At 46.4% G+C, this 19003-nt stretch overlaps 1 protein-coding gene across 1 annotated transcript in view; it reads right to left on the bottom strand.

Annotated features, from left to right (window-relative positions):
- LOC119967948 overlaps positions 1-19003 on the bottom strand; it is a 60642-nt gene that overhangs the window by 11957 nt on the left and 29682 nt on the right. The window contains exon 2 of the mRNA XM_038801047.1: positions 3217-3332. The gene's annotated coding sequence lies outside the window, so the exon portion shown is untranslated. The remainder of the gene's footprint in view (positions 1-3216; positions 3333-19003) is intronic.

Below are 19003 nucleotides of genomic sequence, written 5' to 3'. Positions count from 1 at the left end.
ACATAATACAATACAATACAGTGGTGAATTTTAGCGGCAATACGTCCACCACAGGCATATAAATAATGCCATAAAGACTCTCACTCATGGATCCAGCCATTCTGCTTCCTTTTATCTGACGTACTTGCCAAGAAATATGCCAAGGTGCCCTGGCCAATATGAGCTGAAAAAGATGGAAAACCTATTAAAATGGAGGCACAGAGCCACCTTAAAAGGCTTTAATGACTGACTCCAAGCTCCCCATTGAATCCAAATTCATCTCTTGTTAATGTAAATAAAAGAAACAGTGATCTAACTGACAGCAGCTGGTCATCTATTTCAATATGACACCTTGCACACTGGTCCCATCAGTACTTTATCTGATTGATTTGAATTGCCAAATAGAATGCCAGATTCGTTGAGAAGGGTGTTTAAGTTCTTAGTCAAACATTGGAGGATTAAATAGACACCAATGATATTAGCAAGTGTGCTGGATGGATAAAAAGAGCAGCGGGTGAATTTTGTGCGTGGAAATGATACGTGTGATCTGTGCCCAATTTTCAATGCTTATTCTTTTGGTGGTAAATGGGAATTCCCAAACTAAAAGACTCCCCCCCCCCCCCACCCCCCATAAAGATGTGAAAACCTTGTGTTTAATGATCAACCTGCCCTTTTAAAATACAGTCTACATGTATGCTAGATGCAAAACATTTAAATGATTCTACTCAATCTCCAACTAAGCTTGGCATCAAAATGATCCAGTCGTGATATCCAAATCACATAAATCCTGTATCCTCACATTGCAGAATCTTGCTTCACAATTCAGCATCCAGTCTAACATCTCATTTTCCTCTCTTACCTTTCCCTTCTATCCATATTCTATTCATGTAAATGTTGATTAGTCTTTAGAGACCTGCCCATTTAACATTTGCAATTTGTTAAATAGAACAAAAACAATATTTTTTTGCCTTATAAAATTGCTTTTATCAGATCTACAGGAAATTAGTCTATCAATAGCAATGCCCAGTAATGTGTTCTCAACTCTAATATACTGATGTTATCTGTGGGTGACAGGGATAGATCGAGCATACCAATATTTTACCTTTTTTAAACTAAGGAGAAATGCGGCAACTATAATTTTTCCAGGTTGAAGCCAGACTCAAAATGAGCAGGTGGAAATGGAGTTTTGCCTGTTCCCTCCCAATGTCCGACTCTCTCAATACCCCTGGTGTCTAACCCTCGCTACCCCTTCCGATGTCTGACAACTCCATCTGCCTCTAATGACCGACCCCCCACCACCCCACCCAACCCGATACCCACTCGCGATGTCTGATCCTGCCCCCCACCCCCCAGCCTCCCTATGGCCAACCCCCTGTGTTGTCCAATACCCAATGTCTGACCGCCCCCCAACTTGCCAATATTTTCAATCCCCCACCCTCCCGTGCCCAGCTATCCCCTCCACCCCCACACCCACAATCCACATCCACAATCCTATCCACTTACCTTTTCCCTGGCCTATCAGTCGGACAACTTAACTGCTATATGGCAGCTCGTGCTGTAAAAAAAGGGGGCGTGTCCTCCTTTACTCTGACTCTATTAGACATCATGCTGGGCTATGCGGACAGCCTTGTTCCTGAATCTTGCCCAGCCTGAACCAGGAAGGTCCAGCGAGACAGGCACAGAAGTAATTTGGCACAGGCAAGTGGGTACGGAATGACATTGTTACTCCAAAGAAAGTACAGCTCAATAATTCGAGACGTAGTTAATAACCACCGGGGACAAATGCGTGTTAATTAAGAAAAGGCAACATGGATTTTGTAAGGGCAAATCATGTTCAACCAACTTGCTGGATATTTGTAAAGAAGTAATAGAAAGGATTGTTGATATGTTGTATATGGACTATCTCCAGTCTGAGAAACCCCGCCATGTCGCTAACCCATACCCTCATTTTGGGAGTTCCAAATCCCTCCATCCTTGTAGGATCTGTCTCCGGGCCACCAGGGAGGTAAAGGCTAGGACATCGGCCTCTCTCACCCCCTGGACCCCCGGATCTTCCGACACACCAAAGATCGCCACCTCTGGACTCGGCAGCACCCTCACCTTTAATACCTCTGACATGACATCAGCAAACCCTTGCCAGAAACCCCTCATCCTCGGACATTCCCAAAGCATATGTACATGGTTCTCAGGATCCCCTGCACAGCACCCTCACCTGTCCTCCACCCCTTCAAAGAACCTGCTCATCCGGGACACCGTCATGTGTGCCCTGTGGACCACCTAAAACTGTATCAGGCTGAGCCTGGCACACGACGAGGATGCATTGACTCGCCTCAGGCCACTTCCCATAATCTGGCCTCCAACTCCCCACCCAGCTCTTCTTAACACTTTCTCTTCACCTCCCCTATCGGGGATCCCTCCCATTCCATAAATCTCTGAAACCTTCCCCTCCCCTATGCCTGCTCTTGACACTACCTTATCCTGTAGCCCCAGGGGCGGCAGGTGCAGGAAGGTTGAAACCTGTCTCCGCACAAAGTCCCTCACTTGCAGATACCAGAATCCATTCCCACCTGGCAACTCAAACTCCTCCTTCAACTCCTCCAAGCTTGGGAAACCCTCATCAATAAAGAGATCTCCAAATCTCTCGATCCCGGCCCACTGCCACACCCCGGAACCCACCACCCACATATCGGTGCCCATACTGGCGCCCCCTTCAGTCCCATGTGCTGCTGCCACTGTACCTATACCTTCAGGGCTGCCACTACCACCGAGTTTGTGAAGTACTGAGCCGGCGAGAATGGCAGAGGTGCCGTTAACAGTGCCCCAAACTCATCGCCTTACATGAGGCCGCTTCCACCCGCTCCCAAATGGACCCCTCCCCACTACCCACTTCCTGACCATTGCTACATTCGCCACTCAATAGAAGAGCCAGCCCCCACCCCCCACCCCCCACAACCGCACTCCAGCAGCACCTTCCTTTTACCCCAATTGTCAAAATCTAGACCTTCAAAACTAAATTTGAGTTTGAAATTTGAGGTAATTCAGTGCACTGACATGAAACTCATGATGTACCTCATCTTTATATTCCATGTAACGCATCCACACTAGCTGTGATCGTTATTAATGCCATGCTAATAGCTCAAGGGGAAGTGCCTTGCTAAAGAGCAGCATGATTCCTGCAATTGGAAGATGAAGGGACAATGCTGAAGAAGGCAACTGGGCAGGATGCAAACTACGTACCCATGTCAGTGTCAAGACGTAGATTAGTTAGGAGAACGTTAATATGTAACGAGCACCCACTGACACCATTCACAGTCTTCAGTCTTCTTCTGAGCTAAGTAATTCTTTTGGTCAAACTGAAAACAAAGAAATACAAGAGAGTTATTAACAAGAATAAAAGTGAAGTATTCAAGTTAGGTATTTAAAAATACTAAATCACAGTCGAGAGATAATTTATGTCCATTCATGTCCCCTTTGTCAGTAGCTCCTTAATATTGTGCAATTACATAATGAAAATAATGTTTATTTCTCATAATAAAGTCTAAATTATGAAAAGTGCATTGTGATATTGCCATTGATTATAAGAAAAAAGGTAAGAATTGCATCTCTAGTGCCTGCCATGACCTCAGATCACCCCACAGTGCCTCATAATAAACAAAGCATTCTTGAAGTCCAGTTATTGTGGTAAAGCAGTGAAGGAAGGTCCCCAAAACAGCAAACTAATAGACGGCCATAAAATCTGTTTTTTATCAGTGTTTGTTGAGGAATAGACGTTGACCAGGATATCCCGTTGGACTCCCCTACTCTTCTAACAGTGCCATTGGAGTTTTCATATCCATGTGAGAGGGCAGTTGGGAGGTTTCATCCAGAAGTAGTGTTGCTGGCTGCAAGAGCATTTTTGAATCAAGCTGGTACGTTGTCTCTGATGATTAGACACAGTGAAGGCAACAAAAGCAAATTCACACGGCCTGTGCAGAATGGCTGTAACAATGGTTGTTAAATGGCAAGTAACATTCGCACCATGCAAAATACTGGGCAACGATTACTTCCAAGAGAGAGTCAGATCGCCTCCCATTGGTATTCAAAGACATTACAGTCACCAAACATCACATATTTCCCAAACTCCGAGAGGGCTCACCACTGACCAGAACTAGAAGAGCCACAGAAATGAAATGGCTAAGAGGGCTGTTTAGAGGTTGGGAATTCTATAATGAGCAGCTCATTTTCTGATTCACCAAAACCTCTCCACCACCTATCAGACAGAAGTCAGTGATGGAATATGGTCTTGGGTGTGTGCAATAGCACCCATGAAGACTGTAAGTCTTAGTTCAGCTCCAAGTCACATACCCCATTCTGACTTGAAGATATATATTCGGGCAGCACGGTAGCATGGTGGTTAGCATAAATGCTTCACAGCTCCAGGGTCCCAGGTTCGATTCCCGGCTGGGTCACTGTCTGTGCGGAGTCTGCACGTCCTCCCTGTGAGTGCGTGGGTTTCCTCCGGGTGCTCCGGTTTCCTCCCACAGTCCAAAGATGTGCGGGTTAGGTGGATTGGCCATGCTAAATTGCCCGTAGTGTCCTAAAAAGTAAGGTTTGGGGGGGGGTGTTGGGTTACGGGTATAGGGTGGGTTTGAGTAGGGTGATCATTGCTCGGCACAACATCGAGGGCCGAAGGGCCTGTTCTGTGCTGTACTGTTCTATGTTCTATGTTCTATATATCACATTTCCTTCATTGCTGCTGGATCAAAGCCCTGGTACTCCAGAAACATACAATAATGTGGGAATATTTTTACCACATAGATTGCAGCTGTCAGTAGGAGGGCTCACACCAGCGTCTCAAGAACAAGGGATGGGCAATAAGTTGCTGCTGCCAACAATGCCCAAATCCTGAGAATGAATCTTAAAAATAAAGTGAAAATGGACATGCACAAAATTGTGAAAAATATATTTTTTAAACTAGACGTTAAATATTTTTCAGAACTTGTCTGGTGCTTTTCTGGGGAAGAGACACAGTTTGATTTTCAAATCAGTGTTCTGGGATGTTCTTTGGAATGTAAATGGATGGAAAATTGACTTTCTTCTGACATCAACTCTGATTTTTCTTACTTGTGTGTGTGTGTGTGTGCACCAGGGAGCGCTACACTGCTCCAAGATTCCAGAAGCAAATTGTAAGACTTCTTAGAACGCACTTAACAGTTAGGAACCAGATAAAGATTAAGCAGGTCCATGCACTTCAGGGAGCAATTAACATGTTATCAGGAATTGTGAGTTAGACTACACATGATTTTCTTTCTTTTATGCAATTAACAGTGCCGACATGCAGAGTAAGAGTTGACTGCATGTTTTATATATATATATATATAATTTGCTTCAAGAACTGTCTTTTGATATTATTGTCTGAATATATAATATATAATGATTGCAATCTCTTCTTTACGCTGTGTAGTAGTCACCACAGACGTATATATTGTATATATAGGATGCTGATATAGGTGCTTTACGGTAAGGCCCCTGTACTACAGGTACGGGGGTAGATCCTTGCCTGCTGGCTCCGCCCAGTAGGTGGAGTATAAATATGTGTACTACCCGTACAGCAGCCATTTCGTCAGCTGCTGTAGGAGGCCACACATCTCTGTGTAATAAAGCCTCGATTACATCCTACTCTCATCTTTGCATAATTGATAGTGCATCAATTTATTACACTGAGATTTATTACACTGAGACCTCCGCATTAAGCCGGATCGCCTGCAGCTGCATACTCAAGCAGACAATGCCAAAAAGGACTTTGAACATTGACTAGCCTGTTTTGAAGCGTACATCGGGTCTGCACCAGACACAATTACAGAATTACAGAAGCTCCAGATCCTTTACATGCGGCTGAGCTCCAACGTCTTTCTACTTGTCCTGGACGCGCTGACCTACGCAGAGGCCATGGCACTACTGAAGGAAAACTACGCTCAGCGGACTAACACAATCTACGCCAGGCACTTCCTCTCTGCACGGCGCCAACTTCCCGGTGAGTCAGTGGACGATTTCTGGTGCACCCTACTCGCCCTAGTTAGAGACTGACTATCAGGACGTTTCGGCCACGGAACGCTTGAATTTGCGAATGAGAGACGCATTTGTTACGGGCATAGGGTCTGACCACATTCGCCAGTCGACCAAAAGACTAGCGCTCTCACTTCCGGTTGCATCATGCAACGTTCAGGCTTACGCCCCCGACCGCGCGGCCCACCACCCCTGTGCATCGTGGACTCCGCAGACGGCCGTCCCATCGTGGACCCCATCAGCGACCGCCCTCAGCCAACCCCACACCTGTGCTGTGTGGCAGCCAAACAACCCTGGGGGGGGCCCAAATGGTACTTCTGTGGGCAGTCAAAACACCCCCGACAGCACTGACCGGCGTGGAGCGCACTCTGCAAGGCCTGTGGCAAGAAGGGACACTTCACTGTTGTGTGCCAGGCTTGCTCAATCACCGTTCTTGTTCCAGCATACCTCACCACCTGCAACCGCCGACGACCAGCTGCGTCTCGCCTCGGTCACGATTGACCAGTCTCGACCACACAACCTTGCGACTGCTTCAACTACGGTGAAGGTCAACGGGCACGAGATCTCCTGCCTGCTGGACTTTGGGAGCACTGAGAGCTTCATTCACCCCGACACGGTAAGGCGGTGCTCCCTCGCGGTACACCCCACTAACCAGAGACTCTCCCTGGCCTCCGGATCCCACTCCGGAGGCATTCTTTTCTCGCACCCTCCATGCCTCCGAAATTCCGCACTCCTCCTTCGGAAAAGAGGCCCAAGCCATTGTTGAAGCTGTGCGGCATTGGAGGCATTACCAGGCTGGCAGGAGATGCACTCTCCTCACTGACCAATGGTCGGTTGCCTTCATGCTTAATAACATACAGCGGGGCAAGATCAAAAACGATAAAATCTTGAGGTGGAGGATCGAGCTCTCCACCTACAACTATGAGATTTTGTATTGCCCTGGTAAGCTCAACGAGCCCCCTGATGCCCTATGCTGATGTACATGTGCCAGCACACAAGTGGACCGACTCCGGACCCTGCACGACAACCTCTGTCACCCAGGGGTCACACGTTTTTACCATTTCATCAAGGCCCGCAACCTGCCCTACTCCATCGAGGAAGTCAGGGCGATCACCAGAGACTGCCAGGTCTGCGCGGGGTGTAAACCGCACTTCTACCGGCCAGACCGTGCATGCCTGGTGAAGGCCTCCCGACCCTTTGAACCCCTCAGCGTGGACTTCAAAGGGCCCCAACCTTCCACCGACCGCAACACGTACTTTCTCAGTGTGGTCAATGAATATTCCCAATTCCCCTTTGCCGTCCTGTGCCACGACATGATGTCTGCCACCGTCATCAAAGCCTTCAACACCATCTTCGCTCTGTTCGGCTTCCCCGTCTAAGTCCACAGCGACCGTGGATCCTCATTCATGAGTGATGAGCTGCGGCAGTACCTGCTCAACAGAGGCATTGCCTCGAGCAGGATGACCAGCTACAAGCCCCGGGGAAATGGGCAGGTGGAGAGGGAGAATGGGACGGTCTGGAAGGCCATCCAGCTGGCTGTACGGTCCATAAACCTCCCGGCAACCCACTGGCAGGAGGTCCTCCCCGACGCACTTCACTTCATTCGGTCGCTCCTGTGCACCACAACTAATGAAAGCCCCCATGAACGTCTCTTCGCCTTCCCTAGGAAGTCCACCTTCGGGGTTTCACTTCTGACATGGCTGGCAGCTCCAGGACCCGTTTTCCTCCATAGACATGTTCGACTCCACAAGGCGGACCTATTGGTTGAGAGGGTACAGCTACTTCATGCCAACCTGCTTAGCATAGCCTGTCGGCCACCAAGACACAGTCTCCCTCAGGGACCTGGCACCAGTAGGCGGAGTATAAATATGTGTGCTCCCCGTACAGCAGCCATTTTGTCACCTGCTGTAGGAGGCCACACATCTCAGTGTAATAAAGCCTCGATTACATCCTACTCTCGTCTTTGCGTAATTGATAGTCCATCACGCTGTTTATGTTTTCATCAAGGATACTCCTTCATTTAGTTTCCTCTTGTATGTATGGTGCGTGGGAATGCCCTGGTTTTATGTGACCTTTTTACCTGCAATGCAGTGAAAAAATAATTGTGGAGATAGCAATGAGACAGACATATGGAGAAAATGCCCTGTGATTACTTGTTATGCATCATTGCATAGAAGAGTGTGATGAGAATAACTGATGCTATTTGTATCACTGATACCACCGCAAAGAGTGCTCAATCCATGTCTAATAAATGCTAAATACTTGAGTTACACTGGAGTTTACAGACAGAAATTAAATTAAATTATACATTCTTTGTTGCCTAGTTACACAAAGGATTTACTATAAAAGTTACATTCTGCTTAATGCTACGAAGGACAAGGAAAGTAAAGGGAAGCAGAGGCGGGGAAGTATTATGAGGCTGGACGTGAGCAGAGACAAAGCAATCAGTAGTCTTACCTTAACAACTAGCCCCCCCCTCCACATGGGCCACTCCCCTCGCCCCCCCCCCCTGCGCCTCCCCCCCCCCCCCCCCCCCCCCTCTCTCCCACCATACCACCAAACCACAACAACTTCACTCCAGGTCCGAATCAACCTGACCTGACTTCCTCCCAGCCATTGTTCAACCATCCCTCCGAAGACGATAAGAAATAGAAAGAGGAATAGGCCGCTCGACCCCTTGAGCCTGCTCCGCCATTCAATAGGATCATGGCTGAGCCAACATTCAAAAAACAATACAACACAGGTACATTCCCCGTAACCTTGATTCCCTTACTGATCAAGAATGTATCTATCTCAGCCTTAAATATACACAAGGACTCAGCCCCTACAGCTCTCTGTGGCAAGGAGTTCCAAAGACTCTCAACCCTCTGGGAGAAACAAATTCTCCTCATCTCAGTCTTAAAATGGAACAACTTTATTCTGAGACTATGCCTTCTAGTCCTAGATTTCCCCGTGAGGGGAAATACTCTCTCAACATTTACCCTGTCAAGCCCCTGAAGAATCCAATATGTTTCAATGAGATCACCTCTCATTCTTCTAAATTCCAATGAGTAGAGTCCCAGCTTGTTTAAACTTTACTCGTTAGACAATCCCTCCATACTGGGATCATCCTAATGAACCTTCTCTGAACCACCTCCAATACCTTTCCTTAAATGAGGGGACCAGAACAGCTCACAGCACCGCAAATGGTCTCACATGTACCTTGCACGGCTGCAGCAAGATTCCCCTACTCCTATACTCCAGCCCCTTTGAAATAAGGGCCAATATTCCATTATCTTGTTGGCGGAAGAAATTGCCATATGTGTCAGGATTGGTATAATAAAGATGTCTCAAAGTATTGTAATAGCACAGGTCAAGGGCAAACCAGCAGGCAAGGGATTAAACATATACCAAGGGAAAACTAGCAAGCAAGGGGTTAAAGTCACCCACATTGGAAATGATTCAATCATCTCGCAGAGCATTTGAAGATGAAAAAGGAAACACAGGAGGCCCTAGTAAGTCTAAGGAATCCATTTTCCAACACATTCGCACCTCTTCTAGAAGTTAAATATGTTAAGCACAAACCCATGAGATTGTAAGGAAACATTGTATTCATTAATCGTTTTCCCATTACGGGGACCAGAAAATATGCATACTGATCATTTTGTACTGTTCCGAATGATTCAGTGACGTTAATACCTGCTTGGGATCCAAGGAACTTTAAATATATATGCGTGTAATTCTGACTATGATCAGAGCTGACTTTTGCGAGCTACAGGATGGTCGCGAGGTCTGTCTCTCCTGTGTGCATACAGTTTTTCCGAATTGAACAAAGTTTTACCAACACCAGGCAGTCGAGAACAGACTTTGAGGTTTTTTTTCCCTCCAAAAAAATAGGAGGGAGTTGAATGTAATGTAAGATTCAAGAACAAAAGCTAGGGCAGCATGTGGCGCAGTGGTTAGCACTGGGACTGCGGCGCTGAGGTCCCGGGTTCGAATCCCGGCCTTGGGTCACTGGCCTTGTGGAGTTTGCACATTCTCCCCATGTTATATAGATAGAACAGAACAGGCCCTTCGGCCCTCGATGTTGTGCCGAGCAATGATCACCCTACTCAAACCCACGTATCCATCCTGTACCCGTAACCCAACAACCCCCCCCCCCCCCCCCCCCCCCCCCCCCTTAACCTTACTTTTTTTAGGACACTACAGGCAATTTAGCATGGCCAATCCACCTAACACGCACATCTTTGGACTGTGGGAGGAAACCGGAGCACCCGGAGGAAACCCCCACAACCCAAAGATGTGCATGTTAGGTGGATTGGCCACGCTAAATTGCCCCTTAATTGGAAAAAAAATAATTGGGTACTCTAAATTTAAAAAAAGAACAAAAGCTAGCTCAAGTCAGGGAATTTTACGACTTAGCAGACTCGCCTTGGTTTAAAGTGTGCCATCAGACTCAATATGTGTTCCAGGCTGTCGGTCCACAGGCTGTGTCAGACTGGTTAAAAAGACCACCATGGTTCTCAGCGAATTTGTCCCAGCTGTTTTAAGTTGTTGGGCCCGATAGCCCTCACCTTCCAGCCTTCCCCAGATCACGTCCATGCCAATTCTTGGCCCACCACTCCCATGACCCCTAATATCCCCTTGCTACTTTCGTACCAACTCATGCTGCTCACTGGCACTCCTTGCCCTCTCTTATCCTCAATGCCACCTCCATAGCCACTCACCCAGTCTCCACCCTGGGCAAACCTCAGGAGCCTTGTGGAGATGAGAAAATAAACGTTTTAAAATCTGATATAATTCTCACTCATACAAGTTCGATGAGTAAAATAACCCTCCATTCATGAAACCAATCAATAATGGTTTGCACTTCAGCCTCACAGCGGCAGGGACCCGGGTTCGATTCTGACCTCGGGTGACTGTGTTTGTGGAGGTTGTACATTTTCTCCATGTTTGCACGGGTTTCCTCCGGGTGCTCTGGTTTCCTCCCACAGTCCATAGATGTGCAGGTTAGGTGGATTAGCCATCCTAAATTTCCCCTAAGTGTCCAAAGGTTCGGTAGAGTTAGAGGGATAGGACAGGGATGGGTCTGTGTAGGATGGTCTTTCATATGGTCGGGTCAGACTCAATGGGCTGAATGACCTCCTTCTGCACTATAGGAATATTATGATTCTATGAAAACATTTGAATCTCCTCAAGTGGTTAATCTGTTCTAAAATCAAGTAAACTTTTATTCACACATCAGAGACAGTTAATCTTTGAATAGTCTCTTTAAACTGTCAAATTGTGAACTCAAAACCTCATGCAGCGACCATGCTTAAAGTTTAAAGAGCAGAGGATTTAAAAAACTTCAGATGATTACACTTAAACAGACATACCCATCCTTCAAAAGGATTTACATTTACTCCATCAATTCTTGGCACCCAAACTATTGGTTAAGGCCATGAGAACAATCAAATAACCATCTGTCTGAACTCAGCACTGAATTCAAATGGCCCTACTAAGTACAGGTTTCTTGTCTGTATGAATTATCTCCACCGCCAGCAAAGACCAGATCTGTCGGAAATTGAAGTTGTACTTCCGCATCCTGGTCCCGCTCACCACTTTTACAGGCAAAAGTTCAACCTCACCCTCTCTTGCATTGAGTCCTAGCTCACTTGATGTTAATTCACTTCTTTTTAAAAAAAATTTAGATTACCCAATTATTTTTTCCAATTAAGGGGCAATTTGGCGTAGCCAATCCACCTACTCTGCACATCTTTTTGGGTTGTGGGGGCGAAACCCACGCAGACACGGGGAGAATGTGCAAACTCCACATGGACAGTGACCCAGAGCCGGGATTCGAACCTGGGACCTCAGTGCCGTGAGGCAGCTGTGCTAACCACTAGGCCACCGTGCTGCCCCAATTCACTTCTAATGTTGGAGCAAATATTCCTACCTCAAGCAATGGCAGTTAAAAACAGAGATTGTTCACGAGCTGTTCCTGTGTTTTCCTGTTTGTGGGCTCTTCATTGGTGCAAATGACCTGGTGTATCTGTCTTCAAGACAGTGACTACATTCTAAAAGTAATTAATTGTCTATGATAATGCTCTTCTGCTTTCCTGGCATAAAGTGATTTATCATGGGTTTTCTGATGGAGTTATCTTCCTTCGATCCCATTGGGCAAAAACACCATCCTGCCACACTTACTCGCTGCATCAGAATTCCAGGAGCTTCGAGGCATTATTCATTTCACATAAACTGTACAACACCAAAAATAATAACTATCCCACAATAAGGCTGTGATCACAATGAAAATAACGATAACATCTGTGGTACATTCATCAGCAAAGCATCACTTCCAATTAATCTGTGGAACGCAGCCGTAATATCAATGTCAAAATGACGTCAATTGTGTTGAGAGTGGTTTGGTGTCAGTCAAGATTAAGGTCAATCTTCCTCGTCAATAGTTGGCCACAAAATAATGAAATATATTTTAAAAAGTTTTCAATTGACTCAGTAGGACAAGACATGAAATCCAAGGGAAACATCAGAGACATGTTGAAAACTGATGTATCATTAAAAATAATAAAATGATTAGGAGTGCTGAGAACAAAATTGTAGTGCTCGCAAATCCAAACAGATTAGTGATGCACAGTATTAATTTGGTGTACTTTGAATAAATTGGATTCACACTAGTTAATGGCTTCGGCCAATCTTCAGGCAGGACAAGGTCATTGCTGTCAAACTCAGACTACAATTCCTCATCTTTTGTACAGAACTTTAAAAGTAATCTGGTCTCTTGCTATCAGATGCAATCAGTGCATCCAACCTGCTGATAATATGGAAAACCACTAAAAAAGATTAGATATAAGATTAAAAGATTTACCTGCCCCTGTAATGCCATGTAAGAATGTGCTTTAAGCAGCAGGCTACAGATCAGATTTGGTTTTATGTTGAAAAGAAATGGACCTATACAAACAATTAACATACAAAAAGTTTTTTTTTGACATCTGTTCATCCAGAAAGATCATTGTTATAACCCCCACGAGACCCACAGGTGGTGAACCAATTAATCTCCCTGTGGGCTTCGTGGAGTACGAGCTTCCCTGCTGAGGGGCAGATTGGATTGGATTGAATTGGATTTGTTTATTGTATCAAGGTATGGTGAAATGTATTTTTCTGCGAGCAGCTCAAACAGATCAAACAAATAAAATAAATTAAAAAGAAAATATATAAAAGGGCAACACAAGGTCCACAATGTAAATACATAGACATCGGCATTGGATGAAGATTACAGAGACCTATCAGCAGGATATTGGACTTGGGACATAAATGCCTACCCAGGTTGGAGCTTTGCTGTTGTGTGCAGTTCCAGCTGGGACTTGACTTGTGCTTGTACATCGTTTATTTTGACAATAAACCTTTTTGTTGAATTCTCTTACCGGGCTCCTCTGCAACCACTAAATTGGCGGCAAGGATAAAGTGGAACTACAGTCGGCGCTGCTGAATGTTTGGAGCACAGCTACCACCTCTCTTAGTACGAAATACGGTTTGCACCATTTTGATAAAAATGCCGCTCTTTGGTAGGCTCAATTTCGCTGTGAGTGTGGAGGACTGGACGCACTATGTGGAACAGATGCGTTATTTCTTTAAGGAAATTACTATCATTGGGGATGAGCGATAGACGGTGATTTTACTGGCCTGTGGGGCTCCACATTTTAGCATCATTAAGAGCCTGATGTAACCTACGGCCTCAGATTCCAAATAATTTGAAGAGTTGGCAACATTGGTAGCAAACACTATGACCCCAAGCCATTTGTCATTATACAGAGGTGCCGATTTAACACAGCTGAGAGGGCCCCAGGGGAGTCCATTACTGAGTTTTTGGCACATTTACAAAACTTTTCAGAGTTTTGTGACTATGGCCAATCCTACCCAAGATGCTCTGGGGTGACGTTGCATGCGGGGTGAACAATATGGCACTCCAGTGGAATTTGCTGGCTGAGCCTTTACTGGACCTTAGGGAGGCCGTAGAAATCTCCCTCGCATGGGAGAGTGCAGAGATGGGAGTCCAGGAACTTGAGAGAATGTCAGTAATGGAAGTGAATAGTGAGGGACGCCCACCATTCCGGCATTCAGCGTCGCTTAGGACTGGGGCGCCCAGGTCCCACCCTGGCCCAAGTGCCATCAAGAGCACACCCGTTGGTTGAGGGCCGCGATGACCAGGTGGGGCCCCTCCCTGGAGTATTTTTAAAAATTAATTTACAGGATGTGGGCGTCGCTGGTTAGGCCAGCACTTATTGCCCATCCTTAGTTGCCCTTTAGAAGCTGGTGGGGAGTTGCCTTCTTTAACCGCTGCAGTCCCCGAGGTGTAGGTGCATCCACTGTATTGTCAGGGAGGTTAGTTCCGGGATATGGCTCCAGTGACAGTGAAGAAATGCCGATATATTTCCAAGTAAGGTTGTGAGTGACTTGAAGGGAACCTCCAGGTGGTGGGGTTCCCAGATATATGCTGCTCTTGTCCTTCTCTAGATAGTAGCGGTTGTGGGTTTGGAAGGTGCTGTCTAAGGAACCGTGGTGAGTTACTGCAGTGCATCTTGTAGATGGTACACACGGCTGCCACTGTTCGACGGTGGTGGAGGATTTGAATGTTTGTGGAAGCTGGAGCAATCAAGTGTTTGACTTTGTCCTGCATGGTGTCGAGTTTCTTGAGTGTTGTTGGAGCTGCACTCATCTAGGCAGTGGAGAGTATTCCATTACATTCCTGACTTGTGCCTTGAAGATAGTGGACAGGCTTGGGGGGGGGGGGGGGGGGGGGGGGGTTAGGAGGTGAGTTACTCGCCATAGGATTCCTAGCCTTTGACCTGCCCTGGGGGCCACAGTATTATGTGGTTGGTCCAGTTCAGTTTCTGATCAATGGTATCCGCCAGGATGTTGATTATGGGGGATTCAACTATGGTAATGCCATTGAGTGTCAAGGGGCGGTGGTTAGATCCTCTCTTGCAGGAGATAGTAATTTCCTAGTACTTGTGTGGAGCAGATGTAACTTGCCACTTGTCAGCCCAAGCCTGGATATTGTCCAAGCCTTGCTGCATTTGGGCATGGACTGCTTCATTATCTGAGGAGCCACGAATGGTGCTGAACATTGTGCAGTCATCCGCAAACATCTCCACTTCTGACCTTACGATGCAACGGAGGTCATTTATGAAGCAGGTGATGATGGTTGGGCCTAGGACACTACCCTGAGGAATTCCTGCAGTGATGTCCTGCAGCTGAGTTGATTGACCTCCAACCATCACACCCATCTTCCTGTGTGCCAGGTATGCCTTCAACCAATGGAGAGTTTTCCCCCGATTCCCATTGACTCCAGTTTAGTAGGAAGCCTTGATGCTCTACTCGGTCAAATACTGCCTTAATGTCAAGGGCAGTCACTCTCACCTCACCTCACCTCTGGCATTCAGCTCCTTTGTCCATGTTTGAACCAAGGCTGTAATGAGGTCAGGAGCTGAGTGACCTGGGGGAACAGAAATGGAGTGTCCGTGAGCAGATTATTTCTGAGTAAGTGCTGCTTGATAGCATTGTGCTTCTATCACTTTGCTAATGCTGAAGAAAGGCTAATAGGGCAGTAATTGGCTGGGTTGGATTTGTCCTGTTTCTTGTGTATAAGACATAGCCAGGCCATTGCTGGGTAGATGCCAGTGTTGTAGCTGTACTAGAACAGCTTGGCTAGGGATGCGAAAAGTTCTGGAGCACAAGTCTTCAGTATTATTGCCGGGATATTGTCAGGCCCCATAGCCTTTGCAGTATCCAATGCCTTCAGCCGTTTCTTAAGTGAATTGTATTGGCTGAAGACTGACATCAGTGATATTGGGGACCTCCGGAGGAGACCAAGATGGATCATCCATTCGGTACTTCTGACTGGAGATTTTTGCGAATGCCTCAACCTTGTCTTTTGCGCATATATGCTGACCCCTCCATCATTGAGGATGGGGATATTTGTGTAGCCTCCTCCTCCAGTGAGTTGTTTAATTGTCCACCACCATTCACGGCTGGATGTGGCATACTGCAGAGCATAGATCTGATGCATTCGTTGTGCAATCGCTTAGCTCTGTCTACTACTTGCTGCTTATGCTGTTTGGCACGCAAGTAGTCCTGTGCTGTAGCTTCACCAGGTCGATACCTCATTTTTCCCTATGCCTGATGTTGCTCCTGGCATGCTCTCCTGCATTCTTCATTGAATCAGGGATGATCCTCTGGCTTAGTAATGGTAGAGTGGGGGATATGCCAGGCCATGAGGTTGCAGATTGCGGTTGAACATAATTCTGCTGCTGCTGATGGTCCACAGCGCCTCATGAATGCCCAGTCTTGAGTTGCTAGATCTGTTTGAAGTCTGTCCCATTTAGCACAGTGGTAGTGCCACACAACACAATGGAGGGTATCCTCAATGTGAAGACGGGACTTTTTCTCCACAAGGACTGTGCGGTAATCTTTCTACCGTTACTGTCATGGACGGGTACAGGAGGCAGATTGGTGAGGATGAGATCAAGTGTATTTTTTCCTCTTGGTGGTTCCCTCACCACCTGCTGCAGTCCCAGTCTAGCCGTAATGGCCTTTAAGACTCAGCCAGCTCAGTCTATGGTGGTACTACCGAGCCACTCTTGGTGATGGACATTGAAGTCCACCTGGAGCATATTCTGTGCCTTTGCCACCCTCAGTGCTTCCTCCAAGTGGAGCTGGCTTAGCACAGTGGCTAAACAGCTGGCTTATAATGCAGAACACTGCCAGCAGCGCGGGTTCAATTCCCGTACCGGCCTCCCTGAACAGGCACCGGAATGTGGCGACTCGGGGACTTTTCACAGTAACTTCATTGAAGCCTACTTGTGACAATAAGTGATTATTATTCAGTTGTGTTCAATATTGAGGAGAACTGATTTATCTGCTGATGGTGGCCGCTACGTGGTAATCAGCAGGAGGTTTCCTTGCCCATGTTTAACCTGAAGCCTTGAGATTTCATAGGATCCAGAGTCGATGTTGAGGACTCCCAGGGCAATGCCCTCCCGACTGTATATGACTGTGCCGCCACCTCTACTGGGTCTGTCTTGCCGGTGAGACAGGACATACCCAAGGATGGTGATAGTGGTGTCTGGGACATTGTCTGTAAGGTATGATTCTGTGAGTGTGACTGTGTCAGGCTATTGCTTAACTGGTCTGTAAGACAGTGGAGGATGGACTGAGACGACGTGGTGCTTGCAGATGGAGCAACGCAGGGAGAAAAAAATACAGGTCAGCCAGCAGCCTCGCCACCATACTCGAGCGAGGTGCCAGTCCAGAGCCAGACCCTCCACCTGGACCAGCTGAATGATAAGACGTGCATGCAGTTGAACTGCTTCAAAGCACCACAAGTTGCCCCCATTCAATTTACCATCCTGGCGAACGGCACCCATTGGAGGTGGAGTTGGATTCGAGACCTGCAGTCTCAATCATTGGGAGGCAGGATTTTGAGAAGGCGAGGACTGGGGTACAACGAGTCTGCGGGACACTGAAGCAAGATTTGCTACCTATACCGTAGAGTCTCTTGCAATACCAGGCATAATAATGACCCCGGTGACAAACTGGCAGCAGTCTGTTAGGTTGCCATTGATCATAGTGAAGGGCCCAGACAGAAACTATTTGGCCACGACTGGCAATGGTGCCTTCATCTGAACTGGCAATGGATCTTCCAAATGGGCACTGGAAACTTTCACGAGGTGTTGGAAAAATATCCTGAGGCTTTTCCAGATGGCCCGGATAGGATCCATGTGGACCGGGGCCCAACTTAAGTATTTCTGGGCTCACTCTGTCCCCAATACACTACTGGCAAAGGTCGAAGCAGAACACAACACGGTGATGCAGGAAGGTCAATGAATCCAGCAGCATGGTGCTGTCCATGAAGATCAGATTGGCATAGTAATGGAAGGCAGGAACCAGTATGTTCTGGTAGAGTTGTGCACATCACATCAGGTGCAGCACAGTACTATGTCAGGTAGGCTTTGTTGCACGCACCTCAAAGTCTAGGGTGAACTGAGGACCACTTTAGCAATCGGGATTGTAGCTGACGTAATTTCCCACTGGCGTGATGCAAGATTTTAAGACCTGACGGGATGCTGGATGACAGATGAGCATTCATGGGATGCAAATGAATACAAATGGTGATACCAATCTGCCATTATTCTGCTGGTGGGAGAATTGCAATATAATTTTATGCCAACGTTTTGGCTCCCGGCAGATTTTTTGTGCCCACTGCTACCAAACCCATCGCAGGCAGGTTGGGAGAATTTTGCCCAAAGCTTCTGATTGTTCTGGGCTATAAAATTCACACAACAGGCTGTTGGGATGAGGGTTATACTTGTCATGGTAGTTTTACTTCCCATGGTTTCTGAGATTGTCTAAACTAATAGGTCATGAAAAGTTGCTTTGATAAGATAGCAGAGGGAAGGCAATAATTTTGCAGTCGAGAAATGACCTTCTCGGAGGGAGACGTCAGAAATATAATAAATATAATACATGAATTAATTACACCAGATTACACTGAGGAAACTAGGTATTAGAGACGTACCATTGCAACAATATATATTGAACTTCCCTTCCTCCTGGCAATATTCAATACTGAAGATGTGAGTGTCCATGACTTTTTAAAATTAAAAATGCTCAATTAGAAGAAATGGATTATGCATTAAAAGGACTGACATTTCTGATTGTTTTCAGTATAGAAATCATGCATCAACTGGTGCCAGAATCACAGATCCATGCATGTTTGTGCCTCCACTACTCTTGCATAGAACTTCAATTCTTTCACCGCAGAAGAATATTATTGCATTGGCATACATGGGATCATTTTTATAATTGTTTTTGCATAGGTCTTATCAAATTGTCCGTTTAGATCAGAGATAGAATTACAAACTGATAAAACAGTTATTTTAGACATGCCTAAGAATGTATTGTAAAATATACTGAACCATCAGAGTTAAAAGACATAAAA

Source organism: Scyliorhinus canicula, chromosome 6, assembly GCF_902713615.1.
Source record: "Scyliorhinus canicula chromosome 6, sScyCan1.1, whole genome shotgun sequence".
In the NCBI taxonomy this organism is placed as follows: Eukaryota; Metazoa; Chordata; class Chondrichthyes; order Carcharhiniformes; family Scyliorhinidae; genus Scyliorhinus; species Scyliorhinus canicula.
This window is presented reverse-complemented; position numbering and strand designations above follow the sequence as displayed.